We start from the raw sequence: 12,964 nt of genomic DNA on the forward strand, positions 1-12,964 counted from the left end.
CTCTCTTTTATTGAATATGTGCAGAATGAAGTTTTGCATTGTCTTCCTGAAAAGGTGTCATCTAGATGAATGCCATTATATGTGGTTGCAAAACCTGTATGTATTGTTCAGCAGATTTAGTGCCACGTGTACTAATGCATCCGCAGTCACAGATACTGGTTGTTGAACTGTGTGCTAGTAACAAGCTGGATAGTTTATCCAGCTTGTTACTATATATATATATGTCAGCTCATCTATATATATACTATATATAGATGAGCTGACATGAGCATTAAAAACAACCTACTGTAGAATAAAATATTAATATAATTATTGTGACAAAACAAAACTGGCTCAGAGGGTAAAGCATGCACCATTGAAAAGGGGAAGTAGGTAAAAAATAGAAGAAAAAAAAAGAAAATGACATAAAAATAACAGCCTAAAGATTGTAGAAATTTGTGTTCACTTTTTTTAAGTATTCATTTTGTAGTTTTAAATGAGTATTCCTGAAACACTGCTACGATTTCCACCGCAGAATAAAGTGTGTTTTCAGTGCAGTTCTGGCTGAGGGCCTGAACATCATGGCCAGTTAGAAAAGTTAACAGGGAATCTATACGAAATTGCCACAATAAACTGGTGAAATTGACATTACAAACCTTTTCCTGAAGTTTTTGTAAGTGCTCCCTGTTGGTAGTCAACATTGGAGTTACATGATTTTTGTCTTAGCAGCACAGATGAGTTCACTAGGAGGAAACATCTGCTTCAGACATTCATCTTTATGAGCTCCAAGCAGACATTTTGGGGATTCTTAAAAGAATATAATGGCCAGACTCCTTCAAGCTGACGGTTACTGCAACAGTTAAAACCAATAACCGCTGGTTACAACCAAGATTGCACATCGTGTCAAACCTTGATGGGCTACAGCAGCAGTAGACCACACCAGCTGCCACACATGTCAGCTAGGAACAAGAAACTGAGGCTAAAATTCACATGGGCTCAACAAAATTGCCAGACTGAAAAGACTTTGCTTGATCTGCTGACTTGCGATTTGGATGGTAGGGCCACATTTTTCATGTAAACAACATGAACGGAGGGATCCATTCTGCCTTGTATCAATAGTTAGGGCTGAGTATTATTTAAACTCAACAGCGTCCCTGAGTATTGTTGCTCACCATGTCCATCGCTGCATCACCACAGTGTATTCATCTTCTGATGACTGCTTCCAGCACGATAACACACCATGTCACAAAGCTTAAACTTAAAGTGTCCCAACTTTTTTGGAAACAGTGTTGAATTTGCTAGTATCAGTAATTAATAACCATATTTTAAATATTGGCATTAACAGGATTATTTTTAAACTATCATTTCAACTTGGTGCTTTTTTAAACAAAGAGACAATGCTTGGTTAACTGGCAGAATTTAGACCTTTATTGAGAAAGCCACTGAAAAACTGTGTTACTGCAGCTTGAGGCACAAACAACAAATGCTGCTGAGGACAAAGAGAAAGTTAAAAAGTTCAAGAATATACGCAGGACACTGTGGCATGTTTTTATCACAGAGAGCGAACTTCATCTGCAGGTCACTTCGAATATTTTACATAAACAGATATGTTCATGGCACCACAGGGTTTTTTGGATATACTATATGTTGCAGGTGTCTGTGCAGTATAATATATGAATGCTTCAGTGAGGAACGAGAAAAGCAGTTCAGCAGGTATAGTCGGTGCTTATGTTTGGAAACACAGCGGGGCAGGTTCGACTGGTGGAGGTTAAGAAAACATTTTAAAAAGAGGGTGCAGCCAATTCTGCTGAAACCATAACGCAAACAGTTAAAGATTAGGAAAAATAAATATGTGCACACAATCAAACAGGCAGCACGTGTAGTTTTCTTATTATAGGTCACCACTCGCTTGGTTAGACTCCCAGATTGCTAAAGCAATGACATAACTGTCACATCTTCTATCACAGTAGCTACAGGCACACGTTTATTTTATACAAAGCTGGTACTTATTTGAGGCCAAACTGAAATACATAACCCATTCAAATGCAGAATAAATGAACACCTGGTGGTGAGTAAGCACATAAAATGTAACAATGTGGAACATTATATCTAAATTATAGGGTCTTTCATAGCTCAGACTGTCTCTGATAGAGAAGAGTAAATTGGTAAACCACTCACAACTTCACAACTTCCACCAGTAAAGGATTTCATTAGGAAGTATCAGTGTTGTCGAAAAAAGACGTGATCCAGAAGTATTTAATGTCTGGGGACTCAAAAACACAAAGAGACTGGTGTTTAACCCCATAAACACCCTGAATTTTTCAAATGTTCACATTAAGAACACTCCCACATTTGTTCTGTAACAGGGCCTCAGCAGTAAGTCCCTAATAATCAACTTTGGCAGAAGTTTGAGATTAAAATAAATAATCTTGTCCCCATCGCTGCGTTCGAGTGAGAGTTTTAAAACTGCTGCAAAAATAAATTTCATTCTAATTAAACAGAAGTGTATGTTTGACAGTAGATGTAATGGTTCTAACGGTGATTCAGTGATACTGACACATGCCACTGGTCCTAAACCGTTTCTAAAAAAAGAAGGAGAAGCAGCACAACAATTCTGCACTCATTTAGTCACAGTAATACAAGCAGGAGCAATAATCATGCCACACTCTGGAACCTTCGAAACAGGGTGGCAGGTTGACTTTTGATAACAGATATGACCTGATACTGCACCTCCAGTGTGGAAACAGTCAAAACAACACAAGCTGATATAAGCTGACAGACTATAGTCTATATATGGACCTAGATCCAAAAATATTAGATTCTAAAAGACTTATAATAAACCTTGATAGCTTAATTTTTTACTGTTAAAGAGTCATGTCAAATAAAAATTGCATTAGAAACAACTTACAGGACTACACATAATAAGATGACTCATGATGACCAAGGCAAAAGTCAGAACATTATCCAGACTGGCTGATGTGAGGAGCCTCTTTATGCCGTAATATTCAGCTCTATCAGAGCTTTCAGAAAAGTCACTTTCGCAGTTTTATTTTCTGACATGCTTACGTAATCGCTGTTAACGCCTCTAAGTTTCCTCAGAGCTCTCTATCTGATAACCGATGAACGTGGGATTAGTTCCCTTCTGTCAGTGACCGCTCATGTTTTTCTAGTTTCTAAAAGTAGAATGGGAGGCAGAGCCTTCAGGGATCAGACCCCTCTACTCGGAAACCAGCTCCCAGTCAGGATTCAGGAAACAGATGCACTCTTTACTTTTAGGATCAGGCTTTAAACTTTCCTTTTTATTAAAGCTGATGTTAGTGTTGAATCAGGTGACCCTGAACTGTCTCTTAGTTTCTGCAGAACTTCCCATGATGCACTGAGCACTTCTTCACTCACCTCTTTCGATTCCTCAGATGTTGATACATTTCTCTACACCTTACTGGTCACTGCAGATGGCTGCCCCTCGCTGAGCCTGGCTCTGCTGGAAGTTTCTTCCTATTAAAAGTGAATTTTTCATTCCCTCTGTCGCAAAATGGTTACTCATAGGGGTTCATTTGATACCTGAGGTTTTCTCCAGAATCCTGTACAGTATAAAGCACTTTGAGGTTACTGTTGTTGTGATTTGGTGCTATATAAATAAACTCGATTCAGTTTCCTGGCAGCAAGCCTTTCTGACTAGAGCAGTAATGTTTGAGCATATTAGTATTCATCCATAACCCTCTTCATTCATCCATGCATCTCAATTATCACGCAATTATGAAGTGACACCCACAATTTATGGATTATGTTAACCCACAGTATTTGTATACGAGGAAGTGACTGCAGGAAACAGTGGACTGTCCGGTCAATATTTCAGGAGGATAAAAGATTCAGTGTGTGCTAAAGCAGTGATACTGGTTAAACAAATACTGAATACACAAAGCTTTTCAGTGTCTAACCTCTCACCTTTAAATTTTGTTTCCTATAAGGAAAAAGAGGCTTTCCTGTTCATTCTAAATACAATCACTGAACAGCTGAACAGCTTTTTTGCCCGCTTTGAGTCTCAAACACAGCAGTCAGCCACACCACGCCAGTGACCACCACAACCCACACCAGCCTCTAATAACTCCCCACTTATTCTTGAGACACAGGATGTGATGTCACACCTCTGTGCAGTGAACCCCAGGAAGGCTGCAGGTGGAGTACCTGGGAAGGTGCTCAAGGAATGTGCCTCGCAGCCAGCACAGGTCTTCACTGACATCTTCAACCTGTCTCTGGAACAAGCCGTTATCCCATCGTGCTTGAAATCTGCCATAATCATCCCCATCCCCCAAAAAGTCACCCATAACCAGTCTCAATGACTTCCACTCAATTGCACTAACCCCTGTCATCAGTAAGTGTTTTGAGGAACTGGTTCTGTGGCACACTGTAGCCTACTACCCCTACTGCTCATTACGCTGCTCCTTGGACTTTAGCATGAACTCATGTCCGTGTTTAAATTGTCGGTGCTCAAACTGTCTGTCTGTGTCACTCCGGTATTGTGTATTTTTTTTATTTGTATGATTATTTTATTGTATAGCTTATTAAAATGTGCTGAGTATATGTGCACTTTTACAGAGCTGCTTTTAATCTTGCTATACTGTGTATAATGACGATAACGGCTTTCAACTTCAACTTCAGTCCACACGTGTCCTGAGCTCGAGCTGGCGGGCTGAAGCAGCGTGACAGTTTGTCACGTTCACACTTGGTTTGGCCACATCCTGAAATCTGTCACATCAGAAACACCAAAACATCTTTATGCCAAGTTAGGATGAACTTCCTCACAGCTTTACTACACGATGTAATGAAACCATACAGAGGTTCTGTTAATAAAAATATCAGTTGACAAATAAAGGTTACATTCCAAATCTGGAGAGTTAGTGTTTGTTGATATTTCTGTTACTCTTACATCTACAGTCATGTGGAAAAAAAACCCACCCCATCAGTTCCTAAGTTTCACACATAAGTACAATACTTTAGCTTGTAACACCATTTGAAATAATCAGCGTGGAGGAATTTGGTCCCACTCTTGTTTCAGTTCATTGAAGTTTGTGGGTATTCATTCACGCACAGCATTTCAGTCAGTGTGATGTCTGCACTTTAACCGGGTCACTGCAGCACCTTGATTCTGGTGATTCCTGGTATTCCTCTTTGGCAGAAAGGTCCAGACGCCAATCTACCAAGAACGTCTGCTTTGATAACTTAATCAAGTGTATTTGATTATCAGCTGCTGCTTTCCCTCTTGATTCCTATGGAAGCAGTAAGGACATAAATGTTCACACACCGCTTCTATTTTTTGGCTCAGCTTTTGCTAAATAAATGATGACGTGGTGTAAAATGCTATGTTTCCTGACTTTTAGGACCTGCTCAGGTGTACATGATTTCTTTATCATGTCTCTCACATGACTATAACTGTTAGTTTCCACCTCGTGTGCAGCTAGCTTTCATGGAGGGGCAATCAGTTTATTTTATCAAGGTCAGTTTTTTAAAGGCAAATACTGCCCTCACTGACTGTTAGCGCTCTAAACTTAATTTACTTTTTTTTATCATATGTTTAACTTTTATGTGATCAGGCCAGACGGCCCTGAATTGTTTGCTTTATATGATAATCACAGCAATTCATGGAAGATTCAAATAAAATCGCATGTCTGCATGCATATTTATAAATAGTGTGGGTTTCATGTAACTATAAGGTTGGCAAAGAAAAGATAGAAGTCTTTGAAGGTTAAAACATTCAACGGTCACTTCAACATTAGATACAAGCACACAGTGGAGCAAATATTCATGTAATAAGATGAAGGTTATGGGGTACTGTCTGGCAGAGCAAATATGTGTGTGTTTGAGTGTGTGTATGTTTACTTGGCTATTAAAAAAAGGTATGAAAGACACCCCAGAATGTGCTGAAGTACTCCAGCGTTAGAGCAGATGGTTAAACAAACTCAAGTCATATGAGAGTCAGTTGGTTTTAAACACAACTAACTGCCTGGACCCACAGATCCAAAAACATGTGAACCATTACTGGGCCAGAGCACAGCAGAGGATGCCAACACTCAGCTGCAGTTGGTCTGATTCAGATGGCTGATTCGGGGGAGTTTGATTTGTTTGGTATATCACTGATATTACTAATGTCACTAGCCTGGCTGTAGCTCAGCAGGTAGGTAGAGCAACCTTCTACTAATAGGGAGCTCTGTGATTTGCTCGTCGGCTCCAATCTCAATGCCAAAGTGTCCTTGGGCAAGATGAACCTTAATTTGATGATGCATTCATTAAGGTAGGAAGGTTAGAGAGAAAACACTTTGGCATAGAAAAAAGTGCCTCTAGGAATGAGTGAGTGAATGAAACAAGTTGTGGGAAGCACTTTGACAGCTTAAGTAGAGTAGAACAGTGCAATATAAGAACCAGTCCATTACTTTCTGGTATTGTGGCAATACTGCTAACAACAGGTGAGTACTGACATGTCTAGAATCATATTAGCAGTCATTTAGTGTGGCTTTATACTTATAAGTTGAATATTTACTCTATTTTTAGTTTGATCTAGATTCAAGAAAATCTTGGCTTTATAGCTGCTAAGTCCTGAAACAGGGTCACCAAAACATAACACACACATAAGCTCCAGAAGTGCTTCTGCCTTCTCTGGGACTGAGGTCATTTAAGATGGTCTGAGATGAAGTGAAAAATTATCATATAGTCAGATTAATTAAAATTAGAAATTTTGAAAATCAAGTCCTGTTTGTAAGGTTTATTGTTCCCATTTTAAACAGCATTCCTGCATTTTCAGGAAGTGGCGTGTAAGATCATTCCTTGAGTAAATGCTCTTAGTTCCAATAGTTTATACTGTACACTCAGCATATACTGCAGCTGATAACATAACAGTGTTGAACTGGATGAGCAGTTGTGGATAAGCTTAAATCACAGAACTGGAAAGATGTGAAGAGGCAAAGTGAAAATGTGATTGTTCGTATGGTTGACTGCAGCTGGAAGTTCAGTAATAATCATGACAAACAAAGCAGGAGGACACGATGAAAGATGAGGAGACTCTGATGGAGGTTAACCACGCTCACGCTCACGGTTCGGCCATTTAGCTGAAGCCGTGTCATTAAAACTTAATGGTATTTTAATAAGGAGGTTTGCAGAGGCAGAGAGAGATGACAGTTCATCTTTAAATATATTCATTTAAAAAAAGAAAGGAAAGTCCAATGGCAGTTACCATGACAACAGCACCTGTGAAGGCCCTTTGAGCCGCTGAGGTTACTGGAAGAGGACATTTGATTAAAGGGACCTCTGACTCTGACGTGGGTTTATAATCAAAAAAGCGGATGATGATGTCATGGCAAAATTACTGATATGTTCCGTTTCTAATGGATACGATGTGAGAGGATGTTTAAATGTAACTTTAAGTGAGATGGTAAACAACAATGTGTCATTTCCTCCACAGTAGAGGTGTCAAACATGAGGCCTAGATGCCAGAATCGGCTGGAAAAGACTCCAATCCGGCCCGCTGAAACCAGTAATCACTTATTTATTTCTATATAATAAGATGCAAGGCTTTGGGGTGCTGTGCGTTTGTGGCGGATAGCTTAAATTTTGTATTTTAATCAATTTTACAGCTTGTCCTATTGATAAGGAGCTCCCCCACACCAAAGTAAAGTCCCTGTTTTCACCATCTACAACTGAAATTTCAGATTATTTTAATGAGCTACCAGAATGTTTTCTGTAATTTTACACATTTATTTCTTACAATTTAAACCCAAAGAGTCACACTGACAGAATGACCTGACCACCAAACATCCCAGCTCCCAGTCTGATAATGCATAAATAGGAAATATCTCGATGCGCTGAAGCTCCATAAAGAATCTGCTGGCAGTGCATAACCACCAGAAACATCAGATCCACAGTTTTCCTGGAAAACAATGTTAAGTCTGTAGTTTTAATGTGGAAGCTGATTGGTTTAAGATTATTTTCCCACAAATATGGAAAGAATCAGTTCTGTGTTATTAATGAGAAACAGATAATAGCATATTTTTGGTTGAAGTCCTCAGTGGAACAGTTGAAGTGTATAAAGATGTCAGCGTTTTTTGTTTTTCCCAGATTCATTTCAAATGATGTTTTTCAATTTAAATTAAATGTATGCCTCAGTACTTTAAACTATTATAAGGTTTGGCTGGTACAGATCTTAAATCTTTTTATTATCTTTTTATTAAATTATTTATATTGAGAGAATGTGTTTTCTAATTTAATCCAAAAGATAAAAACACCCTGGGCAATGTTGTCACAGGTCTCATAAAAACCAGTCACAAAATAATTATCCAGCCATCATAACACTTGGGCAAGCAACATACCCTATGTATGTAAAATGAGGCTATCCAGAAAGCCAGCAACGTGCGTCACAAGCCTGAATATCAGTGCTACCAGTAACATAACAAAATGCATCCTGGTGTAAAATCAAAACTAGATGATTTAAAACATTCTTAGAGTCTAAACTACTGCCTGCGTTTCCGGATTCAAATGTGCAAAGCGCCAGATTTGATACAATTGTTCTGAACTTCACATGAAGTTTTTCATTTTCTACAACAAAGATTAAAACAAACAAACAAACTGTATTATACATATGCAGAGTCATGCAAGCTACAAAGTGATGCTTGCGATATACACACAGGCCCTTTATCTGCAGAGCACTTCTACTTTTGCTTGGTGACCTTGCATAAAAAAGATCACACGGACTTTCTTTTTTAGTGCCACATCATCCTTATGCTGATTTACCAATACACTCGTTTTTCACTTTTTCAATAATTACATCCTGGTATAAAAGTGCATATTTTTATAAATGCATCTGAGAGAGAATCTGGAACATCATAATATTTTTCATAATTTGATATCTTAGATTCAAACTATTGCAACTGCTCTTTGCGTTAAACTGCATTACACCGGTACACGAGATTGAGCTGAAAAACATAAACTATAATATTATATGAAACCATAAACTATACTATTTTACATGTAACGCAGAGGGAGGAGAGGGGAGGGGCTGGAGCTGCATCTAATAACCAGCTTGCAAAATAAAACAAAATTAAAAAAAAACAAACAACAAACACAAAAAAACGAGACATCATGATATAGACGAATTATTTGCACCGATGTGTTTTCTAAATTCTATCACACACATATACATGAAAAGTGAGCGTGAGGGCCCTCGGGGCGCCTGCTTGCTGCTGCTGCTGCGCTGAAGTCTCACACACAACCTGTCGAAAGGGAAGGGGAGCGGGCAACTTCCAAATAGTGCACATTTCATTCATAATGTTGTCAATCCAAGCCCATTATGTTAATTATTTTTTCTTGGGTTGTGTGAAATACCAGGAAAAAAACCCTATACAAACCGAATCTGTGCACTAAGGTTAGGTCTGTTAGGTTATGTCGTGGTAATTCTCGAGTTAGCGGATGGGTGTTGATACTGGAGTGCAAAATTAACACTGATGGACAAGAAAATGTCAAAGTCATCAGTTTAGAAGAAAAAAGAGAAGAGGAGGAGAAACGACCAAAAGATAGAGGTAAGCAGATGTGTCGTTGGATAATGGCAGGTATTATGTATAACATGTATCCTGAAACAAGATAACATTAATTATTAGTAGGGATAGTGAGAACCTCTGTTTATGTTTGATAGGCATTTGGCTATGATAGCAAACAGACGGCAGACATTGATGGCTTATTGAATCTTTTGGACTGTGTTCAGAACAATATTAATTAGCCATTAATTTGAAGAGATGTATTGTTGATTAGTCTCCTCTTCTCAATGTACGAAGAATGACCAGAGGGAGCGTTTGCCCAGGGCACCAAATGGGCTAGACCGCCTCTGCAGCCCACCAGAAATGGACAACAGAAGACTGAAAAATTGTTGCAGTTTTCCCACAATCTTCAGATACAATGCAGGTTTAAAGCACCTCGGCACTGTTTTCATTGGTTCTCATGGAAGATAAGTGTCTCAAAAGGTGAACTTGGCTTTCAAAACAGATTACATACTAGCAGAAGGCAAAAAATTAAAACACAGGGAGCTTAAGCTGGCCTGGTTACCACACTGACCACAACAACAATCTGGTGGGGACTTGTGACTTCAGATGGTGTTTAAAAAAGATTACCAGATGGAAAGCAGGTGACAGGTGACAAATGGGAACTAAGGAGACACCACTAGTGGGTGGGGCTTGCACAAGACCCACCTTTAGCCACCTTCAGTGGGAAAAGAAGAAGAAGAACAAGAAGAAAAAAACTACAACTAAAAATACATATACAGCAGCCCCAAACCGTGACAAAGTCACGTTTCTGTTTTGTTTACTAATCCCTGTCCATGAACTACCCCGGCCTTAAAGCTCTCCAACCACTTGGTGCGGGACAGTATTTAAAGTCACTTACTGTAAGTGTGCAAAGTTTACACCTCGTGAGTCACTTGCAAAGGCCCTGGTTTGAAATTGCCCCGGGCCATTTGTTGGGTGTCTTCTCACAGTTGGCTTGTAGTAATAAAGGCCAAAAAGGCCCAAAAATTAATTGATGAACTAATTTTTCACCCTCATTCTGAGACAGCATGTTTCTAATTTTAGTGATACGAGCAAACCCCTTACACTTTATTAATAAATAAAACTTGGTATCATATGCACTGCAATGAAAATGTATGCAGTGTTTTCAAATAATATTGCCCCACACAAGCATGAAGATAGCTCTGGTCTCAACATGGAACCCTGTGAAATTAATTCTATCAATGATTTAAACTAGCAGAGCACATTTCTTTGATTTTATTAAATAATATTGGTTAGACTATAAAACAATTATGCATAACCTTCAGTGGGGTTTCAGTGTCATGATGAATTCTAAACCCTGACTAAAACTCTTCAAATAAACCTTTCCTCTGCAATTATCATGTCAAGTGAGGCTGTGTGGCAGGCAGGATGAGGACCCGAACATCGGACTCAAACAAAAGGTGGAACTCAAAAGGGCAACTTTATTTGCTGGAGAAAACTCAGACATCAAATACAAAAACTAAGCAGGAACTAGAAACAAGAAACTAAAATCTTGAAAGCTAGGAAACTAACCAGGACCACAGGACTAGGAATTGTCATGAGCACGGAGGAGACACACAGCAATGAAGGTATACAAAGCAACAAAGGGCAGAGGAAAACACGGGACTTAAATACACAAGGGATTAACGAGGGAATCATTAAAGAAAACCAGAACCTGAATATTAAGAATAAAAAACACAAACACAATAATTTGGTCTGCAGTTAGCTGAAACAACTAACTGACCTTCAAAGTAAGAGAAAGGTAGTGGTGTGTAGCCTGTAACAGAGATCAACTGATCAAATTCACCATTGTTGTAGGAACTTGGCCATGCTGATGATTTAGAGGAAGGCACTACTTAATTTAGTTTGGAAAGCTTGACAGAAGAGAAAATAAATATAAATAAATATCAACAGTTATTAAAGTTGCTGTATTTAATGAAAGGCCCGCTGGAATCCTGTGAATATTTTTTCTCTAATAATTATACATTTTTATTTATTCAGTAATAATTAAAATTTTCACCTGAACATACTATATTGTCAATAAAAACTTAAATGATTGGTAAAAAAAAAAATGGCACCACATCCCTACAGTAGATGTGGACTAAATGGTAAAAGTGTGTTTTTGGCTCGAAGTTGAGGAAACCGCTGCTTCTCATATCAAATGACTGAATGAAGCAAACTCTGTATTGTCTTAATATCCCTCCGCCAACGTAACAGAAAACTGAACCTGCCCCACAGGTTCGATGAGTGTGCGCAGCACGTGCACGTTTGCGCGCACTCATCGAACGTCAGCTTTGTGACCTATGAAGAACCCGAGAATTCAAACTGTAGACAGACTTTTGGCGTGAAGAAGCTTCAGCGGACAATCAAATACTTGGAAATGATTAGAAAAACGTGCAGTTTGCAATTGTGCTAAACGGTAAAGACATGACAGAATTTAGTGAAGTGAACAGAAGGAAATCTGTGGAAATCGTTTCGTTGCTTCAACCGGATAAGGTAAAAAATAAATGAATAAATAAAAAAAACATTTCTGGATAAATTACTTTTATTCCTGATAAAATAACCTTCAGTACATTGCTCTATCAAATAATATGTGAAGTCAAATTGTTAATATACTGTATATTGTTAGTGTGACATATCACACATATATTTTTGTCTTATCAGTTGTTGGATTTCATTAGTGAACTGCAGTGCAAAGCATTTAACAGTGACGATTTTAAAATCCCATTGCAGAACATTTTGTTATTGTGTCAAAGATTCCTAAAAACCTGACTGCCTTTTCTTTCTAGATGTTGGAATTGGATTGCAGGCATTTGAAATTGCCTCTTCTGACGCTGGAAAATCTTGGAAAAATCATCACCCCCTATGTGAAAGATGTTTCAGAGGAGTAAGTCACACATTTAAAGCCATCAAGCTTACAAGCAGCAAAAATGATCACTAATACACACATATACTCTGGTTAAATGTTTGTTTTCTCAACTATTTATCTTTTTTTCATCTTTTAGTCAGTGGGCGTCCTTAGCCGATGGTGACCCTGGATCAAAAGCTGTCATTCTGTTGTCCAACATGTGCCATGCGATTATAGAAGAAATTAGCGCCTTGGTCCTGGAGGTTGTAGAACCTCAGGTTCTTGCCAAGGGGCACAATCATGCATGTGGAGATAAGGTAAGTTTGCAGGATGGCTGCAGCTGCTGCAGAGTAACAGAAAATAATATTCAAGCCAGCTTCAGAAACACCCTTCATCACTGTTTTGGTGAAGCCCTGTCCACGGCACAAGGTAAGTCCCACAACTTGGATATATTAGTAAAGCTGTTTTCAGCAGAAATTACTAAAAGAGTCAACACGTCGCTGGCTCGTATCACAGGGCCAGCTCCTACCCCACAAACCCATGACTCAGTGACAGGTATGAGCATTATACAAATGGT

The sequence above is a fragment of the Astatotilapia calliptera genome, chromosome 6, assembly GCF_964374335.1.
Source record: "Astatotilapia calliptera chromosome 6, fAstCal68.1, whole genome shotgun sequence".
NCBI classification, from domain to species: Eukaryota; Metazoa; Chordata; class Actinopteri; order Cichliformes; family Cichlidae; genus Astatotilapia; species Astatotilapia calliptera.